Consider the following 20692-nt stretch of genomic DNA (forward strand, 5'->3'; position numbering starts at 1 on the left):
TAGAGTTTTAAAAAGTGTGGCAGGTAGGACCAACAGAGTTTTATATGTTTAATACAAATGTATTTTAAAATTATTATTTAAAAAATAAATTAAATTTAAAAAAAAACACCAAGTAAAGTACTCTCCCCTCTGTCACCGGGCTGCATCTCTACAAACATCTTAAATGCGAAAATATTAAATAGCCAAAATGTGAAATCTAAAAGAAGCTTAAACTAATTACCATCCCCCCCCCTACCCCCACCCCTCAAGATCCCACCGAAAAGAGAAAGGGAAAGAAAAGTGTGCCTTCTGCCATTCAGAATCCCTGAAATTGGTGTCCCAAAATATGAAATTTTAAGTAACGGTTTTTAAGTGCTTGCAGAGAGGCTATTTATCCGCAGTTGTGTTGCATAGAATTAAACATGATTTTACTAGTAATTTCCACCCGAGCCAACTACAAAACATTAATTGATGCAAACCATTTAGGGATAACGTTGCTGTTAAGATGTTGGAACAGTTCACGGTCTGGGGATTAAGAACAAACCTCAAAATTCTGCTCGCTTGGGTTACCACCAGTACATAAAAAACGCAAGCTTGTGTGGTATTGCCGAGCAATTATACCCTTGCCAATTCATTCTGGATGTGAAACTAAATTTCATTAGTTATCAAGTGGTTGGGTAAACATCGAAAGGCTCTGGGGCAGAACTACAAACAATAGGGAGTCCCCTAAAATAAACATAACACAAATAGAAGTGTGACATCCTCAGCAATGCCAATCCAAATGATAATGTTTATATGGGGTAGGGTACATCCAGGACAGACAAGGATTTGTAAAAAAAATGGTTAAAGTCTCCAAGTATCTCTATTTGTCTTGCCACAAGGTAGCTATACGTTGCATTCTAGTCACTGTCTGATAGCCACATCTAGGTGCCCTTACTCACTGCATTTTTAGCCATTGTTTGATAGCCATATTCAAGTGCCTTTATCCATTGTATCTTAGCCTTTGTTGGAACTGGTGCATCTAGGTGCCTCCTATTCTACATATTTTAGTCATTGTTTTATTCCTACATCTAGGTGCCCTTACTCACTGCATTTTTAGCCATTGTTTGATAGCCATATTTATGTGCCTTTATCCATTGTATCTTAGCCTTGTTGGGACTGGTGCATTTAGGTGTCCCCTACGATACGTACTTTAGTCACGGCCTACTCGTGCCTACAGATTTGCGACCCTACTAGCGAGTGGCATCTAGACTGCATAGACTCTGCCACACTTGGTAAAATGCACCTAGCATTTTAACGTGCCTGTTCTTAGTCAGATAGTTACCCGACATCTAGTAACCTAGACTGCCTGGAATCCTAGTCTGCTCACACTAAGTGGCATTGCTAGTCAAAGGGATAGCTTTGCATTATGTCAAGTTTACTTAATATCTACACTATAATGTCATGGCCACGCTTCATGCCCCCAGCACCCAGAAGTGCCATCCAGAAGCTCCCCTATGCAAGTCAGCTCTCGCGCCTCCTCTCCCACCTATCACTCCCAAGGTATTCAACTACACTGGCCATACCAGCCCCTTGCCCCAGACCATATCAGGCCAACTAGCCTATACCTCTCAGCCTATTCCAACTCACGAGAGAAACCTCAAATTACGCGCCAGACTTAATAAACTTTATGAACCACTTAGAAGTTCCCTTCCCGCTATAAAGCGTACAATGAAAGGCCAACATACTAGGATAGGTAATGGTCCCAACCCCCCTCACTCCCTAACTGTGAACATAAATACCCAAACTGTCAAGTTCAAGACAAATACTATCTCATCAAACTCTGTCCCAACTAATCTGGACCCTAAAGGACATTCCTTCAAGGGAGCACTCCTTAATGCAAGGTCACTAGTAGCACACGCAATCGACCTAGCTGACCTAATTATAGAAGCCAATCTAGACTTTATTGCTATAACCGAGACCTGGTTACATAAGAGCGGCAGGTCATCACTCATGCTGGCGATTCCCAACGGTTACACTATATCCAGGCAGGACCGAGAAGGCTCCCGTGGAGGTGGAATAGTCATTATATCCAAAATAAACCTATCATTACGACTAGCCCCTGCCATAACTATACAATCATGTGAAACTCTCACTGCGAAAATCCCTATAAACAATACCCAAACTATCTATTCACCTAATTTACAGACCACCAGGTCCACTTGGAACCTTCGAGGAGGATTTGCACAGCCTTCTGTCCAATAATACCAAACTACCTCACAATTGCTGGTACTAGGGGACTTTAACCTTGGCTTCAATGACCAAGCAGATGTTCATGCATCAACTATTGCCAACACCCTTAACACCTTAGGACTAACCCAAAAAGTCAACACCGCTACCCATGTGAAGGGTAGAATACTTGACTGGATCGCCGATTCCAACTGCTCAGCCATAGTCTCCTCTATCATGCCCTTATCCTGGACCGACCACTCTCTGGTGTCCTTTAACCTACTAACCACTAAACCACCCTCTCCAGTCCCACAGGTGGCTCCACCCTGCCCCACAAGTAACAAAAAGAATATCACAGTAGATATTATTCCCCTGATCCTTCCAACTTTAAATGCACTGCCAGACAACCTCGACCTTAGCGCATTGGTCAACGAATACAACAATATCATGCGTACCACTATGGACAAAGTCGCCCCACTCAAAATGCGAACAAGTAAACCCAAGGCACATTTAAACAAGTGGTTCACGCCAGAACTTAAGGCCCTGCGCTTAACCAAAAGAAAATGCTAATCTGACTGGAAACTATGTCCAACCGAGGAGAACAAAGTTAACTTAACTAACATCTCTCGGCACTACAAAAATGAAATCTGCCTAGCAAAGCGTAACTCTTACAATGTTCGCATTGCCAACTCTAGCTCAAGCATGAAGGAACTCTTCTCCATCCTGAAAGAACTTGAGTCTCCCATTGCCACACCAGATACCTGCATTAAGGACCAGACCTGGTGTACAGATATCCAAACTGCCCTAGAAAATAAAATTACCACGCTGCAAAATAAAATCCAAAAAAAAAAAAAAAGAATCCTTAAACCTCCCAAATAAGCCGCCACTCAATGACACCACCAACGACCCAATTAACAAATTCTCCTTCACTAAAACTACCACCCTAGAGTTAAAGAAAACCATCCTTTCCCTCAAACCGTCAAATTGCAAAGGTGACATCTGCCCAGCACAACTTATAAAAGATGCTGCCAGAGACCTCTCACCATTCATTTCCAAACTGATAAACGGCTCTCTTCGCCACAGGTAACATCCCGGCTAACCTAAAACAATCCTGGGTGCTCCCAGTTCTCAAGAAGCAGACTAGACCCCTTCATCCATACCAACTATCGGCCCATTACTACGGTACCGTTCTTACTGAAAATACTAGACAAGGTTGCCTATACACAAATTCAAAGACACCTTGAACTTCAAAATCTATTGGGAGCTAGACAATCTGGTTTCCGTCCACTCCATGGAACTGAAACTCCCCTCATTGATTTAAAGACCCAAATAGATGAACTGAGAGATCAAGGTAAGACAGCACTCCTCCTTCTACTTGATCTCTCAGCTGCTTTCGATCTGGTGGACCACAAGGTCCTTTGCAAACACCTGGACACTGCCGCACACTTCTCCACCCATGCCACCAAATGGATTGAATCCTTCCTGAGCAAGAGAACATTGAGAGTCTTTTCCCCCTCAGCAGCAGCCGACCCTTCACCAATCACGTGCGGAGTCCCCCAAGGCTCTTGTGTCTCTCCGACCTTATACAACATATTCACTAAACCCCTCTAGGTATCACCTACACTAATTATGCAGATGATACACAGATTCTCCTCCCGCTTTCTGGGGATAACAGCAAGGACAGGGAGTTGGTGAATAGGGTGTACCTCATTATTCAGGCATGGATGGCATCCCATGGCCTCTGCCTGAATGATAAGACGGAGCTGATTATCCAGGGCACGCAGGCCAATATTAACAAGTTAGGCAAGGACTACTCCATGTTTAACATAGATGGCAATAGCATTAAGGTTTCGAGAGAAGTAAAAACACTAGGTTTCTATCTCGATTCCACCATGTCTTTCACCAAACAAGTTAACTCCTTAGCTTCCACTACAGCTTATACCTGTAAATTAATAAGAGCAGGTAAACCTTTCCTATCTAACAATAGCTGTATGATCTTAGCGAGAGCCCTAATATTATCCCGACTTGATTATTGCAATGCCCTTTACAGTGGTGCTAATAAAACTACCACCAAAAGACTACAAATCTTACAAAATAATGCCCTCAGAGCTGCTCTAGGCATAAACAAAAGGGAACATATCTCCTCTATCAGACACCAACACAAATGGCTGTCCACCGACAATAAAATCTATCTAAAAATGTTCTCCTTGACACACAAAGCCCCCAACAACGCTGCTCCTAGCTACCTGATGGACAAAATAAAAAGAAAAATATCTAGTAGACCTACAAGAACTCCCAACTCCAACTGCTTGGTAATTCCTAGATTTAAACTTGCTAAAATTGGTGGTACCAGTTTCCCGTGCTGGCCGCTAAATGGTGGAATGCCCTGCCACACAACTTGAGAACAGACCAACCTTTCTCACACTTTAGAATGAATCTTATCAAACACCTCAATGACAAAAACATGTAGGTACTGATAGACACTTGTGTCACGCTACTTTATCTGTATGTATATATGTATTATTAGAGATCTCACAATTGTAAATATTTATAGTAACATTGTATATAACTGACCGCCTCACATTATAGCAATGCCTCAACCTTTTTGATCATATATGATCCCTGCTAAATCTGTACATACTTCCTCTTGATCACTGTAAATTATGTAACATTTTAATTCTATGTAACATTGTAACTCTTTGCAACACTGTAATTCTATGTAACATTGTAAGCTTTGCATATTCTCTTCACTGCGCCCGGTTACCCTTGGGTCTGGCGGGCATTACAAATAAATAAATAAACAAACAAACGGATTCCCAACTCCGGTGCACCTCAGCGCATTTGTCTTTTCTTCCAGGCCGCTCTGTGCCTTCCTGCTTCTTCCCTCCCATGTGCCCTCCCCTTGGTTCTCTGTCCCCCTTAGGTTCCCCACCCGGGGCAGCCCCACTGCCCATTGCAGCCCGCTATGGCTAAAGGCCCAGAGTCAAAGTGCAGCTCCTTCAGTAGCAGCTCCAGATGGGGTTTGTCATGGGAGCATGCAGCGCAGCTGTCAACCAACAGCCACTAGCAAGTTAAGAAAGGCACGGGCAGGGGGAACAGCCATGACTGCTCCCCATTTAACTGCCCCTTCTCTCTTATTACCTCTATTACCTAATCCTGCAGTGTGCTGCCCTTGCTGTCCATATCTGACACTGGTGAATTTTCAAAAATAGCTTGTGGGCCTTTATTCCCTCCTGGACACTTGACTCAAGATTGTTGCATTGCTGTGTGGTTGTAGTTGGTGTCGTGCTCTGCAGTTTCCTCCCCCTCTCCACCTTCCCACACGCCCCTGAATAGTGCCCTCAATCTCCCCTAATTGCCATTCTATCACCCATCTTATCCCTCTTTCGAAGGAAAAAGTTCAAGAAGGATCTCCAACCCAGGCCTGCCCATCGCTGACACCTATGTCAATGCTTCTTTGAGGCAGAGTTTCACCGACCTCCTCTCTGTCGTGCCTTCCCTGGGCCTTTGGATTCCCCTTATGGTCTCTGTACTCTCCCCTTTTCCTTCCTCTTCCATTAATGTGGCACCCATTGGGAGGTACTCTTGGCATCCTTCCTGTCCTCTAGAGACATTAATGTCTACCTAAATGGCACCGTCATGGTCCAGGGCTCTCAGCCCAACCTCCTCCTTCCTGATAGGAGTCTTCCGTTTCTCATCAACTTCCTCTCCTCTCCTTCCACTCTTCCTTCTGCTACCCCTCTGGCCCTTCCGACAGGTGTACCAGACTCCTGTGCACCTCCCCGGTCATGTGGCAACCTGCTCCACTCAGCTACCCTCAACTTTCAAACACTCCTCTCTCTAACAGCTGCCACCTCCATGAAGACCTCTACCTAGATGTCCTCGCACTCACCAAGACGTTGTCCACTGCCAGCTCAGTAAAAAGGTTTCGCCACTCCTCTGTGAGGGTTACAAGATCCTCTCTAAGCCCAGGCTTACCGGCCCGGGCGTGGGGTGGTCCTAATCTTCCCTGCTACCATCATACCCACTCAGGCCTACTCCCGTTTAGAATGCCTTGTCTGCAGGCTTGGTGTCTTCTCCTGGCCTCTCTGACCTGGCCACCATCTACAGGGCCCCTGGCCAGTTCTCCCACTTCCTCTCAAAATGGGCTGATCTCACCTTTTCACTCCTTGCCTTCTGCGCCAAGCTTCTCCTCCTCAGAGACTTCAATATTCACCTCGACTCCCCTGATGCGACCTCTGGTCTCTTGCGCAACCTCCGACCCCCTTTCCCTCTCCATTCTTCTCTCCGGTCAGGCACACTCAGCCGGACACACCTTGGATGCCCTCATCCCTTCAGGTATCCCATCTCCAACCCTCTCATTACTCCGCTCTCCTGGTCTTATCATGCTCTCCTGGCCTCTCAACTGGACCTGCTGGGTCCCCTGGCTAAGCCCCTGCCTGCACTGCCAGCCTCCTCCTCAGTCATTCGAAATATGAAGCAAGTGTCAGTTGCCGCCACCTTCACTCCCCTCCTGCTCCGGCCACGGACCATCACTGACAGCCGTTACTAACCTTCAACTCTTCATCTCCAACACTCTGGACATCCTTGCCCCAGTCATGAGGATCCGCATGACACCTGCCTCCAAGTGCAACTCCTGGTAGGACTCCAACCTGGCCACTCTGGAATGCAAGTGCAGAGCAGATGAGCAGAAGTGGCTGGCATCAAGCACATCCTCTGACAAACTGGACTGCTGCCTGCTGCCAAGGCAATACAGACTCTCCATCTGCTCTAAGATGAAGACCTACATCCAAACCCACATTTCTGCAGCCTCTAACATGGCTGCAAGGAACTCGCCAAACCTACTGCAGGCTCCACTTCTCCTCTGGCTTCCCTGGCCCTCTGCACTTCTCTGGCCTCTTTAAGGAACTCATGGTGGTAAAAGTAAAGATAGACAAGTGATTACAGTTCAAGGGTGTTCATTTAACTGTAAATGCATGGTAGAAAAAAAACGCCTGATCTAAATATAAGATGGGAGCAAGCTTCGACCATCAAATGATAAATAAGGCAGTCCCTGTGGCGTTGTGTCAAAATAAAAGGGCCTATACTAAAGAAAAGCCTATTGCCAATTCCTTACAACTAATTACAGAAAGTGTGGGATGGGGTTTCAATAAAGAAAGAATGTTCCAAATAATAAAAAGTCAGCATGTGATTGCCAGGGGTCTCCCTCCCTTCCCCACGTTTTCAGCACAGGACAAGGTGAGACAGCACACACTCAAGCTTTCTCAGCACAAGTCGAAAGTTCAGTTCCAGCAATCAGGTTCTTCGATGGTTAAGTATCTTTTCAATAAAAAGTCTCTTACCTTCGACAGCCCGATATATTCAGCAACAAACAAAAAGTTCCTTTGCAAATGGACTTTGGGTGAGGACTTTTCACCCCTGGATCTCCCTTGACCGGGCTCGGACCCACTTGACAAGGGGGACCATTCATTTCCCCTGGTCTTCCAATGCTTCTTACTTTAATGTCGAAAACAGTTCTTTAGGATTCACCCCGGATCGTAGGCTTCCCTCTGTCGGGTTCGCTCTCGCCAACTTTTCAACGCACTGTTCATGTATTAGTTTTCACCATGCAGGATTAATTTCCCTTTCTTTCACAATCATCTGTCGGTCAAAGACTTTGGCCGGTACAGAGGATTTTACAAGACCACTGTATGACCACTTTGACCTCCCTTTGCCCCTTGCCAAGGCCTTCTAGTTACGGTAGTCTCTCCATCGGGTAATCGCCTAGAGTTTCCTGCGTGAGCACCTATGTGGTGCCGGACGCCTCAGAGGGGGGAAAACCCGCAACATTCTCAATAGTCCATTTAAACCATTCACATTTTGCTGCTTACTAGTTTTCGTTCAACACAGTTCAGTTTCATATCGACTCTCCCCTCGGCTCACCGGCTGTGATGAACTGCTTGGCTTTCTTCTCCTTCGAGTCAAGGTTGGTACATCGGAGACCAGCGTCTCTTCCCGGCTTGGTTATCAGCAGAGGAGGGTCTTGTGTACCATTGACATCTGCTGCAACACACGCTGCTCTTTGTTTGCGGTTTTATGTTTCTGTCTGCAAAGGTTTCACAGGCCTTGATTAGCAAGGGCAAGGTCACTTCTCTCCTGGTCACCCTCTCGGTATTCGCCGTCTTTCGTCTCCTCTTGAACTGCCGTGTTGAGTTTGTGCTCACGTCGTGCGGTTTGCCTTGCTCATCCTGTGCTCTTGTGCTCCATCTTTTATTCCTGTGGGGAAAGGAAAGGGCCGTCAGGTGTGTGGGATTCTGGTCAATTGCCTGACCCTTGTATTGGGACATGTCAGGTAAACGGCTCTGGTGTTAGTCCGTTGTCTTTCATGTTGTGCGAAAGTGTTCATGTCGGAAAAAGTGGGGAGCAGCGTTTTGAAATATCCTACGTGTTAGGGTGGGGAAAAGGTGTTGAAAGAAGGGGGATCCTGCATCTCACCTATCAGTGTCCCACTCCTACAGGACTCCCCCCCCATCCAGGTGACCCCCCCCCTCACTAGTCCACCCCCAGGAACTGGATCCAATAGTGATGGCCGTGTCCTGGCCACCTGGATGACAGATCCCAGGGGACTAGCTAGTGAGACACCTTCCGGTTTCTCACACCCCTCTTCACTTCTAAAACTCAGGACATCTTGTCCTCACTCTCCTATGCTACAGCCTACCCCCCACCAACCCACTCAGTCCTCACTTTGTGCCCCTCTCCCCTCCTACTCTACTCCTTCTCTCCCATTACACCAGATGAGGTTTCTAGACAAGTCTGCACTCTGAAAGGCACACCCAAAAAGGTGCTCCTCGAGAACTATCAAGGACAACATGGTCTCCCTTGCTCGAGCCTTGCCAATTTCTGCAATCACTGATCCTTCCCCTCCCTCAAGCACTCCCTTGTGCAACCACCCTCCTCAAAATCTTCTACCGACACTTCCTGGGCAAGCTCTTGGAGAAACTGGCAAGCTCCCAGCTTATCCACCACACTGAATCACATGGGTGTCTCCACGATCACCATTTTGGCATTGGAGCTGCCAGAGGCACGGAAACTGCTCTCCTGAACATCCGTGAAGACTTCCTCTAATTTCGATTCCTGCTCTTCTTCCATTGTCATCCTTCTCGACCTTTCCTCTGCCTTTCATACTGTCAATCATTCCACTCTGATAAATTAGCTCTATGACACCCATGGCACTCCTCCTCCTCCTCCTCCTCCTCCTCCTCCTCCTCCTCAATCCTCCTCCTCAATCCTCCTCCTCTTTCAGCTGCACCTCCACCTCCTCAGAGGCATTCTACCTTTCCTGACCTTGCCCCAGAAACTCGATGTCTTCAGAACTCATCCTCTCCAGGTTAGACTACTGCCACAGCCTCTTCCTTAATCTGCCCATCTCCTCCCTTCGTCCCCTTCAACTAATCTAAACGGGACTGTGAGACTTCTCCTTGGCCTCATGTCCAGGGACCACATCTCTCCAGCCCCAAAATCTCTCCACTGGCTCCGAGTTGCTGCAAGGATCAAGTTCAAGACCCTCTGCATCATCCATAAGGCTTTCCGGGGCCTGGGATCCCACTACATCAACTCCCTCTCCCTAAATACCTTCATGCTAGAGCCCTTCAGTCTTCTAGCTCTGCAGATCAAATGTTTTTCCAAGCAGAGAGTGGGGGCGGCGGTAAGATCTCTCCTCTGCAGGTGCCTCCCTCTGGAATGGCCTCCCTGCCCCTCTCAAACTTGAGCCGGATCTTCTTAAATTCTGGAAGCTTCTCAAGTCCTTCCTTTGCTCTTCTTCTCTCCCTCTCCCCTGCTAATGTCCATACCTGCCTCTTGTCTTGCTGCCTGCTTCCTTCAGATTCTGACAGGGTAACAGCCCCCCCCGTCCAGTCTACCCTTGCACTTTGTCTCTGCTTACCACCACCTCACCCTTCATTTGCCCTCAGGGCCCTCCCACCCACAGTAGCCTGGCTGGCCTGCACCCTTGTAGCCCTCCATCCCCTTACCTCGCACGTGGCTTGTGGTCCTTCCTTCCCCTACACCCTCTGCTTTCCCCTGGCAATCCCCGTTTCCTCACTGGCCCCTCCATCCTAACGGGCACTAGGCTGGCCACCTCCCCTCTCCCCTGCCCTTCTCGTTACAGCACTTGCATGATCCGAATGTCACAAGGCCTAGGAGGATTGTTTATTTTGTCCTTCCTGTTCCCCCCTCTTGTCTTGTTGCGACATGAAACACATTGTGTATAGGCGCATTATAAATCCCCCAAAAATAATTCCCCTGGCTAACCTGATAAACATTCCAAGGTTTGCCCAAAGCAAACATCCAAAGCCTACTCCAAATATCAGTCCTCATCTAATACAACAAAACAAATATTTGGGTAAGGTTCTTACAGTGGCTACTTCCAGATGTTCAGTCCTTTAGACGCAAGGTGTGAGCGGACTGAAGGCCTTTCCCAGGCTTAAGGGTTCCCTCTGCCATACGTATGAGGAAAAACATGAAGAAATCATTGGTAGACTTCTCCCAGCCCCTTGGTTACAGTATAGGTTTCTCCTGGGCATTGGCTTTCTCCAGCTTCACAACAAGTGACACTTGGGCCTTGGTTTTCTCAGGATTCACAACAGGAGTAAATGGCTGGACACCCTTTTGTCATCAGGTTCCACACCCTTTTAGCTTTGGGTTGCTGGTGAATAATCGCAGGTTTTCCAATTCCCTCAAGGTTTGAGAGGGGTCTTCAAAAATGAAGCACTCACCAGACCACTTCTATCCTCCCCTCTGTCTACTACCAAATGGCTGCTGTCCTTTCCTGAACTCAACTTCCAGGAATCTCCCCTTGAGGTAAGGGAGCAAGAGTAGGCTAGTCTGCCTCCTCTGGATCCTCTTCTCATTAGCCTCTTTTATACTCCATAGCAAGCCGGGGTAATCCCCCCTAATCCTGCATTTCGGACGCACATCCGGTAGCAGCAGGCCCAGCCCAGTCCCTGGTGGCTGGTTTCCCCCACATAGGATGGAGAGTTCAGGCAACTCACACAAACATTGCCACCCTCTGTCTGGTATTGGAGAAACATCAAGTCACAAGATAATTGAAACATTCAGGGCCCTTCTTCATGAGCACCTGGAAATACGATGTGGTGAACTGGACAACAGTTGAAAGACAGTTTATTTTACATGGGGCCATTTTATAGAAACAATATTACTTTCACCTCACCCAATGCCACCTAAATGTTATGATTCGAGCCAGTCACGATAGTCATTGAACTGATGCTGGCAGGATGTTTTCCCTATGCCTACTGGATGGGAGAAAGCAAGATGGTATCCGGGGACAGCGCTTATTAAGTAGTATGGGAAAGTATGTTGAACATGTAAAATGACATTAAACTCCTGACAACTGTAAGTAGTTACTCTGAACACACCTGAAGCACAAATGGAATGGAATATAAACCCACATTATTCCTGTATTGTCATTATAGTAAACATGTAAAAGAATATTGGTGATGGGTTCACTACACTGCCATATGCCATGTTTAGAGGCAATTTTCAGGAAATACCTCCTGCCAAGTGCAGAAGTATTTCTGGAAAGATGTAAGCTTCACCACCGAAATTACAATACACCAACTCCTCCACATCTCAATGGAATCCAATGCGGCTGCATACTGGGGAATAACTCCAGCCCTCAGAATATGGCAGGCTTGCCACTGTAACAATGGGTGGCGATAACAGTAAATGAGTTTAGCAAATTCACCACTGGCAAATCTGCCAAGGGAGGCCCTTTGCTAAGCAGGGGAGAAAGGCATAGGCGACCAGTGGACTGAAATCAGACTGGTAAATTATGGGGTGCGCTGGACCACTCTGCAGGATATCGTAATATCAGCCAGGATCCTCTTGGACAAAGAATCTACAATGCAGAGAAGAGAAGCAGGTCACAACAAAGAGGCACAAATCATGGGGGCGCAACCGAAGGAGTATGGTGGACACTGTTTTTGCAGGTCACGTTTCACCACAGACCCAGATCATTTACCAGCAGTGTGGCAAAGAAAGCAAGGAGCAGGGCTTCCACACAATGGGAACAACAATCCAATCAGAGACCCTGATCCAATGGCTCTTAGTTGAATCGGCCACAAGAGAAAAAGGCATATATGTATATAAAGCTAAGGCAAACCAGTGAAATGGGAGCAATCAACCAGGAGGCAAGCAGGACAGAGCACACCAGGACCATACGCCATAATGGTGGTGGAGCTTGAGAGACCCGAGAGGCATGACAGAAAGCTGAGTACCTGAGGGTCCCCTAGAAGCTTAGAGGCCTGCTCAAGCTACTGGGCCATAAAATAAGGAGAAGCCAGAGAGCCTGCAATGCATGACCACCTCCTGCTCAGTAAAAAGAACTGGCAATGCAGAACAGTTAGGAGTGCACTGTATCCCTGGCTAGGGAGCCACCTTACCCGTGAAGGCAAAGCTGAGCACCATGCCCATGGAGGAATCACAACTAGAGACTTGGGTACTCCAATCCCGGGGACCAATTTGGTTATGGAAATGAGCTAGGTGCTACACCCAAGTGACAGATTATGGCAAAAAGCATTATGGGTGGTATTCTGGGTGCTCTATCCCAGTGATTGTACAGAGAGTAGATCTCCTGAGGGAGACTATTGCCCCGAGTGAGAAGAGAACCTTGACCTTCCTTTTGCTTATAGTAATTCAAGACTTGATCACCCTTTTTAGTTACTCGTAGATCTCTAGGTTCCGTAGCCATTTATCCCAATTCCCCTCCTGATGAGTAGAAGAGTTGAAAAGCAAAAGGTCATTCCTATTGGATAAAAGTAGAGTCATACCCCAGTAGACTAAGGTTGTAGATAAACCCCTAGTAACCCGCCAAAGGGATTTAAATCAACCTACTTTATCCGTACAAGAAATTATGGGTTGGAAATTTAGCTTGTGTGTCGCATTACAACACTGGAGAGAGTACTGCCAATAAAGACCCTAAACAAGACAAAAAGAAAAAAACAAATCACCCCAGGTTTGGGTGGGATTGGGAGAGTACGTCGCAGCAGAATTTGGCGAATTTGTTTAGACGAATTAGGCCGCAATCATATGTGGGTGGTGGGTAATCATGATCATATAGAAAAGGGGAGTTCGGGGGTGAGAGGGGGCTGCAGGGTGTCTCCCCCACATATATTTGTGGCAAAGCGCAAGCAATTTTTTTTTTTTTTTTAAATGTAAAACACAAACAACAACCAAATCACACAGAACCAATGGAGTTAGGATAGATATATCACACAATATGCCCTTCTCCCCAACCCCAGACAAAGTGGAGCAGTGCCATTTACATACGAGTAAACAAAATGTCACGTCAACACAAAAACAGACTAGCCACGTCATTACACATTTAGGTGCTGGTGGAGTAAGGCAATCAAAATGTGCTTTTGTACATACTGTATGTCCCAGAGAACAGAAGTTCAAACAGTTTCTGTTCTTAAAGGTCATGCTAGAGGTTTAGAAAACATACATTTTTATATTTATTTCAAGAACAGGGATGTCCATTTCGATCAGCAATTACTTGCCATAACTCATTTCATTTAATGAAAAAAACAGGGAAAGCAATGGATATTTGTGGTACAAAATTTCAGAGCTGAGTACCAGTGTCTTTAACAATGGGCAAGAGGATGTGGATAGAAGACCAGATGATGCAGGAGAGGTAGAAACATGAACAAGGGACAAGACAGTAGAGCATGATATAGGAACGGTAAAATGGAGGAATTGGTAAGTTTTAGGATGAAGGGGTGAGGGATTAGTGCTGTGTCGTTGTCGTAGAGAGGACAACAGGGATATGTGGTGACGTAGAATGCTTTACAAGTGTTTCTTCAGAAAGAAGGAGAGCTAGGAGGTTGGATTTAAATATAGTGAGAGTGGACGTATTCGGTAGAGGAAGAGCATTCAGAGTAAGAAACGAGAGGAAGAGAAACAAGAGGGAGCGCAAGGGACACGAGAGGTGGCAAGGAGGTGAGCACAGAATGATCATAAGGAGTGAGGGGGAAGAGTAAGGAGTGTGATGGGACTATAGGTAGGATGGGGCAAGTCAGTCTATCGTTTTGAAGATGATGAAAATTAGTTTATACCTTGCCCTCTCTCGCATTGATTACCAGTCTAACCGACGATGGGCTAGGAAGGTGGAGGTGAAGCAGGTTGGTTGAAGAGTGTATGACAGCAGAGTTGAGGACTTTATCAAGACCTGGAAAAGCATAGTTGGAAAGGCAGTAGATTTGCACAGTTGTCAGATTCAGAGTATGAAAGAAGGAGTTTAGCAGTGTTTGATGGGAAGAAGAGATCTTATTTTCCTGATGTGAAGTAGATTAAGTCTGGCCACAGTGGCAGATTTGGAGATGAAGAGTGATAAGTTGTGAGATGGGTTGAAGACATCACCAAAGTTGTGAGCAGAAGCAGAGTAGGGAAAGAGTCAGGAGAAAAGAATAGAAAATGGGGATATGAAGAGATATCATTTTTAGATGCAAAGTAGAAAACTTCAGTCTTCGTGGTGTTGAGCATGAGCAAGTGAAATTCCATCCAGTATTTCATAGCAGAGAGGCAGTTAGGAATTTTTAGCCACAGCTCATCAGCTAAGAGGGACTAAGATATGAGCATCATAAGCAAAGAGTTCCTAAGAGAAGCCATAGGAAGAGATCAAAATGCCAAGTGCAGAGGTATAAAGAGAAGTGGATCCAGGATTGACCCTGGGGGAACACCAACAGTTGGGAGGAGTTCAGTGGAAAGGTACATCTGTTCCAGGGCACCTGGAAGTGTCTGGTGGCAAGATATGAACCAAACCAAGCGGGGACCTTGTACCCGATGTCTAGGAGAGAAACAGAATAGTGGACGGGAGGACGAGAAGAATAAGAATAGATTAACGGTTAGCGTGACGAGCAGAAGCAATGTAGTTGCTGACATTGAGGAGAGTGGGCTCAGATCGGAAGCCAGATGGAAGAGGATTCTGGAGGTTGTGCGTCAAGGAACTCAGTGAGTCGGTTAAAAACGACACACTTTAGGATTCATAGTGAAGTAGAAAAGAGACAGGACGAAAGTTGGCAGGACAGTTCGGATCTAGGACAGGTTTCTTAAGGATAGGGATGATAGTAGCCGACTTGTAGGATGATGGAAAAGTGGCAAGCGAGGAGTTGAACAGGGAAGTAAGATATGGAGCAATACTGGGAGCTATGAGTTTCACGAAGTGTGGGGAAAGAGTGTCGATGGGGGCGCATGAAGGGTTAGCCATAAAGAGAAAGTCAAGAATCTTATCAGGATTAGTGGGTGCAAGGTAAGACATTGTCGCAGCAGAGGAGGGTGGAGAAAAGTGAGCAGGTGGGGGTTAGAATTTGCAACTACATTTTGAAGGTTGGGTTTTTTCTGAAGCAAAATAGAGAGCTAGATTGTTAGCAAAAAGAGTAGAGGGGATGGAGGAGGGTTGAAGTGGTGAATTGAGCAGAGAAATTCTTGGAGGCACCTAGTTTGAGATGGGATTAGAGAGATAGAAGTCATGCTTGGCAGAGTCGAGAGCAAAGGGGTAGTTTTGAAGAGCAGTCAGAGTTGGAGATTCAAGGATTGTGTAGATCCTTGCCAATTGTAAAGGTTTTTTGTTGTTTTCAGTGCAGATGTTAAGTATAATCAAAGGCCGTGGAAGGGAGGGTCTAAGACTGAATGTAGTATGGGGGAAGTGAGAGGAGAAGAGAGCATTAAGAGCAGCATTAAAGTTAGTGAAGGCCTTATCAGTGGATAGAATTGTGAATTTTGCATTGTAGGCGAGAGAGTGGTGTAGGTCAGAGGTATATAGGGAATTTGAAGGAAGGAAACATGCTTTGTAATGAAGTGGTAGATGGTGTGTTGGGTGGAACTAGGAGTGGTGATTGTTCATTGCGTCGTCTTTTCCCCAGCGGGAGGAGCAGTGGGGATATTGGAGGAAGAGAGCGCAGGGTATGAGAATAAGGTCAAGGAAGTTACAATTTGAATGGGTGGGCAGAGAGTGGACAGAAGAGAGCAAGTGGACAAGGACAAGAGTGCTAAAATCAGTGGTGAGAGAAGTAGAGAGAGGGGATGTTAAGGTGATGATTGGAGTCAATTAGGAGAGAGGCGTTGAATAAATTTGACCAGCGGGAGCAGTTGGCCAACAGAGAAATATAATATGAATGCCACATAGAAATATGAATGCGACAGAGCAGCCATTGTGGAGATAGTGTATTCGAAAGAGGGAGAACTAGCGGGAGATAGCAAGTTTGGAAGATGCGAAAAGTCCTGTCCCATCATCCCTACTAGTTGGGTGGAGAGAGTGGATGAAGGTGTAGGCAGGGTAGTGAAGGGCAGCAAGGTTGCAGAGTCGGAGGAAGAAATGCATGTTTCTATAAGGGTAATGAAGTCTTGTTATATTGCTCTTTGGAATGCTCAGAGAGTGAGATGTAGAAGCATGCAGATGTGGAGTCTGCTCAGTAGAGGCACTTGGAGTGAAGAGAGGAGGGAGAGGGATTATAAGAGTGTTGAAATGGTTTCGAGCAGAGGAGAATGAAAGAAGTAGAAGAGAAAGGAAAATATAGTAAGAGCAGTGCATGGTTAGGGCGGGGCTGAGCAAAGATGCAATTGGTACTCGCAAGCATGTATCAGTACACAGCAAATCAATAGCAAGAGGTAAAGAGGCTAAACGTTGACCCATAGCAGTTTGCCGTTTGCTGGTTCACCGCCAAAGCAAGGAGCCAATTCCTGGAAGTTGCGAGGAGCATGTACAATAGCAAAAAGATGATGCGCCAGTTTATGAAGGTGTACAAAGTGGGACATAAACCCGAAACAAAGCAAAAAGAAAACTAGAAGAAAACAGGGCAAGGTAAGGGGGCAAGTGCTAAAGAGCAGTACTATTTAAAAAAACAATGATCATCACTGGAGGCAGTTGTGGGGTCAAGTATGGAGGATGGGGAGCTCCCTTTTTTAGCAAGTAAATGAAATCTTATTCGAGCTTTGAAAAGATGCAGAGATGGGCTGCCTTTGATTGTTATTGGTAGTTTATTCCAGTGGAGCAGGCAAGTTGGGAAACAGAGCGGAAGCAAACAGAGGCACAAGAGTGGAAGCGAGAAGAGGCACAAGGAGGTTGAGTGCAGGAGGATCTGAGAATACAAGATGGTGAGTAAACAGAGATGCTATCAAACTTTTATTGAGGAGCAAGACCATGCATAGCTTTGTACACTAGGAAAAGGACTTGAAAAGAGCAATTGTGCATGTAAAGCCAACCAGCACATTCTCGGTAGGTAGAAGTGGGGGAGGATCTGGGTGGGTTGTAGAGAGTCTGAATAGCACATTTTTAGGACTTTATCTAGAGGGAATAAGAAGGAAGCCCATGGAGTAGGCTTGAGCAGTAGTCAAGTTTGCTGAGCAGGCGAGTGAGAGTTTTATAGAGTGGCTAGTAAGAAAAGGATGAATTTTCCGAATGTTGGGTGTTGATACAAGCAGCAAAGGCATTGGTGGCGATTAATCGTTGCAGTTGTAGGTCGCTATCAGAGGTCCCAAAGATTGCCAACAAGATTGTCAGACATTAAGGAGATGAGAAGGGAGTGTAGGGATGGCATTGAATGCTGGGAGAAAGAGGGCTTCCATTTTTGAAGAGCTCAGCATGAGGCAGCTTTGAGGGGTCAGTAATGCGAGACTCCCGACTGTATTGAGTTCTCAGGATTTGCCTTTTTATTCCACCCAAAATTATAACGGAAATCCTAACTAAACCTACTCTACCAGGGGTTTCCCTACCTATTCTAAGATCTATGGGAAATCCTCCTAGCCTTCAGAAAACTAACCCCCACACTAAACATCAAACATTCAAAACAACATAAATACAACAAATAAAAGGTTACCAAACACACAGTGTCTTGGACGACTTCTTGTGGTCCTGGGCAGATCCTCCTCCCCCTGGAATGACACAAAGTCAATTTCGTCCAAGGAACAAATGTCTTAACCAAAGTCAAAAGTTCCAAAGAAACAAAAAGGTTCACACAATTAAAATCCACTGGCCAAAATATTTTGGTGAAAGGCTTCTTTCTTTACAGTTAAACAAAGAAAATAACAGCACCAATGGAGTTTCCTGGATGACTTCTTTCCAGGATACAATAGATTAAGTTGACAAAAGTACCTCTCCCATTTTGACAACTTCTCTTTCAGCTTCTGCTGTGTCTTTATGTACAGTTTGCCAGGATGTTCCCGCTTCAGATGTGCTCCCCTCTCAGCAACTTCCTTCAGTGATAACAGTTAGCAGGTTCTTTTGCCCCACAGTTAGCTTCACCAGTTCTGAACAATATTGACAGCCACAGGCTGGAATATTGACAGCCAAAATGACCGATAGAAAATGACTGAATGCGTGATTTTTCCGAATTTTGGTCGCTCAAAAATGCTGAACGGCCAAAAATACAACCAGATCACGCATTTGGTGCTGGAGGATGCAGGGGTGTACCCCCCTCACCCTTGCTCACTATAATGTGAGCGGAGATTGCAGGGGTGTCCCCCGCAGCCACCCCCTCCCAAAAAAAAAAAAAAAAAAGAAAAAAAAAAAAAAGAAAAAGCACCGAAGTTGCGTTATCTTGGAAAGGGAATCTCAAGGAAGGCCTATGCCCTTTGGATTTGAATGATATTGAATGTGGGGAGGGGAGGCATTACCCCTCAAGAGAATTGCAGCACAGGAGGAAGGAGTTATCCTCTTGGACTATAAAGAACTTGGTTATTCTTTGAACTTTTGTTTTGGTGGAGAGATTACTGGGGAAGGGAGTCATTCCCTTTAGAACTGAACATTATCCATTTGGAATTTTAGTTTGGGCTATACCTTTGTTGATCTTGAGCATTTGTACTCTAAGGGTTTTGGCTTTGGCTTAACACCTTAGAGGGTTAGTTTTAGAATGCGAGGACTAGGATAGGATTTCGGGCACAGGACATTTTTGCTTTGGACATCTTGACACACCCTTAGTTTTGGTTGAGGTAGGGAAATACCTCCTAGATTAGGAATAGAGAGTCATTGTCCAACCTCTTTATTATTTAATAAAAGTCTATGCCAGTCACCATGAGTCCTCCGTGTCCGCGTCCCATTCCTGGTTCCTTGCAACAGGCTACTTCCAGCTCCGGGACCAAAGGGACCTGTGTAAGTCAGGTCAGAAGAAAGGCAAGGTAGAAAGCAGGTAAAGGAATGCATAGATTTGCCATTGGGAAGGTCATTTTACATAGTGCCATCACTTGCTCAGTTAAGCCTCACAGATCAAGCCCATGGATGTCCATGGAGTCTGTCCTGATACATTCTGGTTTCACCATCACAGTCTTGTGGCCAATGCTGGATTTTACTTTTATGGACTTCATTGATTCACGGTGCGTCACCCTGTCTCAACCCTCATGCTGGACTTCCTTTGCATCTTGTACTCATGGTGGCCCTGAATCATGCTGTTCCCATCTTTATCTTGTATCCAGACTTGCAACATTATGTGTCACTACTGACTTCTGCAATTGTATTCGCTCTCCCCTCTTGCTTCTCCACTCTTTTTGACTGCTTACTCTAGGTTTTGTCCTCCCCTCTCCCTTTTCCTATCTCCTCCCCTCCTCCCCTTACTCTATCAGAATGGTCCCTGGACCTAGTATGATAGCAATCTCGTCTGTCGCTCCCCCATCCCCTTAGTGTCCCCCCCTCCATCACTATCTGAAACATTGTCAGACCTAGTACAATAGTCGCTTGTTTTGGTCGTCTGCCTTTCTGCACCCCTCTCCCTCACCTTTTGTTTTCCTCCGGCTCTACGAGAAATGTTGTCAGGCCTAATACAGTAGTCGCCTGTCTGTTTCCATTTCCTTCCCACACTCCCGCTCCTTTCTTTATCTCTATCTGAAATGTCGTCAGGCCGAGTACGATAGTTAATTTCACATCCTTACTGTTCATGGCCTGTAAGAATGTAGTCGTATTTTCCCTTGTTCCCTCTCTTGCCTTGAAGCGCTTTGAAACACATTGTGTATAGGCGCTATATAAATAAACTATAATATATCATATCATGCACCTTCATTGCATAATTAGATGACCCAGCTAGCTAGATGAGCATTACCTACTACAGAATCAAGAGGAGAAACATGCATAACCTGGGACACAGCCACACAATCCCAAAGGCATACTATGGACGTTCATGGGACCACACACAAGATGCACATTTAGATATCTTTCATTAGACCAACAGACTTCCTCAGATAAGTTACAGACTTCCTCAGATAGTGCAAACAATTAGTAAAATAAAATGTAACAATATATAGATCACTGGACAATTCATTCTCAAAGAAAAAGAAAACCCAGGAACAAAGCAAAGCAATAACAAGCAGCAAAGACACCTACAACATCAGATACCAAACAATCCAACTCCAGGGATTTGATTTACTCCCAAAGATCCACAAACCAAGAAATCCAGGCCCTACAATTATCTCTGGATTAAAAACATTACCCAAAACAATATCTGGATTTATTGAATCCAATTTAAAA

General features: G+C 45.7%; 1 protein-coding gene across 7 annotated transcripts in view; it reads right to left on the minus strand.

Moving 5' to 3' along the window:
* Positions 1–20692, minus strand: part of CTTN (cortactin) — a 382583-nt gene that overhangs the window by 237508 nt on the left and 124383 nt on the right. The gene's annotated exons all lie outside the window — the stretch shown is intronic.

This window comes from Ambystoma mexicanum, chromosome 11 (genome assembly GCF_040938575.1).
Source record: "Ambystoma mexicanum isolate Mex_15411 chromosome 11, UKY_AmexF1_1, whole genome shotgun sequence".
NCBI classification, from domain to species: Eukaryota; Metazoa; Chordata; class Amphibia; order Caudata; family Ambystomatidae; genus Ambystoma; species Ambystoma mexicanum.